The following is a 2,886-nucleotide window of genomic DNA, read 5'->3' on the forward strand; positions in this document are numbered from 1 at the left end:
ATTTTTGAAATATTTCTGTGAAATTTTTAAAAATTATTTAATGTGGACATGTATGTATATGACCTCAGCAAACTTTTAGTTAAAACTTTTATGAAGAGAATTGAATATTTTGCAGCATTTTTCGATAACTTGCTGCTGCAGAGTGCAGATTTCCAAACTTATTTCTTTCAAAATCATACAAGCTAAAGAGTATAAATATCCTAAGCTCGAGGTACGTTGTTTTGAAAATGTGAAATTTTTTTCTAAAATCATTATAAATACATATTTTGCTCATTTTGAACGGTGTTTTTAATTCTTTATTTTTGTAACAGAATTTCAACACATGTCTTTGCATATATTACACTCAGCCACTTAATTCTCTCAGCTTGGTGTCGCCACACACACATTTCTTTAAATTTAAATAACAAAAACATTTACTTACAAGTGCAAAAACATTGTTCTTGCTTGTTCACACATTTGAACAAATATATACATATGTACATATATGTACATATATGTACATATGTGTATATGTATGAAAAGATGTACATAGATATGTAGACAAATTGAGATATTTTAACTATGATAATTCACTTATCGCATTAATTTCATATCGCTGGTCAACAGTCAGAACCATGCACATATCAAATGTAGCATCTATATGTACATATGTACATGTATATAAAATATGCACAATTAATAGGTTTTATTTTTAGTTTTGTAATTCTGAGAGGGTATTCTAGTCTAGAAATTTGAAAAAATCGAAAAAAAAAATTTAAAAACAAAAGTTTTTTCTCAAAAATATTTTTAAAAATAAAATAAAAAATTTTCAGAAAAAAAATTTTTAAAAAACTTTTTGCAATAATTTAAAATATTTTGTTATTTTGGACGTTGGCGAATATCTTGCTAAGAAAATTTTTCAAAATTCGAATTATTTCCGAAGTTAAAGTCATTTTAGTATACAGACGAACCACTTTTTTTGATGCGGTCGCCCTAATATCTCAGGTTCTAATCAGCCGCTTTACTTAAAATATTGCACGAATATGCTTTAAAAATTTCTCTACCACATGAAGCAACAACAACAACAAAAAAAAATTGTAACTCTTGCATTAACAAATAATGTTACCAAGTTTGTAGTCAAACTCTTATCAAAGCGCAACACTCGTTAAAAGATAACCACCGGGTAAGATAAGAAATTAAAGTAAAAGGAGAAGAATAAGCAATAACAAGTATAAAATTCATGATTGAAGATAAAGCTCCTTTTCAAATAATGCGCAAAACACACATTTAAGACTTTGTTCATAGTCTTAAAATTCCTATAGTATTCTTCAAAATCTATGTCGTCCCTCTCAAAGTAAACCTTTTTGGACGCAATGCACTTGTGCCAACGCTTTTTTCAATCCTCTAAATTGTGAAATTTAAAAATTTCGCCAAAAACTCACGAAGCATCAATATAGTAAGCGACGCTGCATTATGGTGGTGCAAACGCCAAGAGTTGTGCCAAAATGTTCTTTCAAAAGAGTTTTCACTAATCCTTCCGATATTTCTACGATGCCAGTAAGAACTCTGACTGTTAATCGGTGATTCTCATGTTGATCATCAATTGATGTTGATGGCCGTACTGGACGTGGTTTGTCGTCAACTCCTTCTCGACCCTGTTTCAATCATTTGTACCAATCAAAAATACTTCATCGCGACAAAAATTATCACCAAACGACTTTTCCAAACTTCTGAACGTTTGGCCCAAAAATCATATAAACTTAAAAAATAAAGATATTTCGACGTATGGGCTTTCTCGCGAAATTTCGAAAAGTCTTACTATTTTTTGCCCTCATTTTATATACACAAAAATATATTTAATTTAGCTGATATACTTGTTTTATATATATGGATATTCTCATCTATTTTTTATTATTAAAAATTTGTTATTATGATTTAAATTGTTTTCAATACTATTTTTTTTTAGAAATTGTGCGAACTTCTATTTTTATAATTTGTATTCGTAGTAATAAAGCTTATAGCGTAAGCAGAGAGTTTTTGGTGAATTGTGATGCAGTATCTTATATTTTCTTTGTCTTTTAAGATTCTATACAATAAAAATCTTAAACACAATATACAGGTATGGTACAACATTTTGCTCCAAAACTCTGGGAATTTGCTATTCATTTAAAATTTCTACTATGACCAATTAGTTGCAAATTCGAAGCTTCTACCCTTCCGCAGTAATAACTCAAAGTAGTATATCTACTTATTCTTATATTACAGATATTACTTGAAATCATGAATGCGCAGCGAAGAAATTAATGCTGCAAATTATAAAAATATTTTTAACATATATTACGTGTCGTCAGCTATAATTAAAATTAACATAACACCACTTTTCAGAAGTTTACAGGCGAAGGAAAAACCGTATAAAGAAGCCAATCATATTGATACCTTTGAGTTTTGGTTATGAAATGGTTATATGTATATAGGTTATATTTGACAGCAGTAAATCGTAAGTAATAAAAAACTGAATTTCAGATTCATTGATGATACTTTTTTTGCAGTCTAGGTGCCGATATGTGTAAACACATATATTTATAGTAAAAAGTCTCTTCGTTCCTACATATCATAGAGCACATAAAGGAATAAAAAAAGGAAACAAAAATTATTATTGTATAAGGATAAAGCAACATTTTTATTGTTTTCTATATTAAGCAAAAATAAATAGTTATTAAATAAAAAATATAGTAAATAGCACATGAAATAGGGAGTTGTTGAATTAAAATTCAAAATTTTTTGCAAGAAAATAATGGAAAATTTATTTAAATATACTCAAATGCCAAGACCCAAGCGCAAAATCAGAGAACTTTTTCACTTTCATTTTCAAAGTAAGAAATATAAATATTAATAAAATAAAAATAA

The sequence above is a fragment of the Bactrocera latifrons genome, unplaced genomic scaffold (assembly GCF_001853355.1).
Source record: "Bactrocera latifrons isolate USDA-ARS-PBARC rearing strain unplaced genomic scaffold, ASM185335v1 scaffold_3, whole genome shotgun sequence".
Classification (NCBI taxonomy): Eukaryota; Metazoa; Arthropoda; class Insecta; order Diptera; family Tephritidae; genus Bactrocera; species Bactrocera latifrons.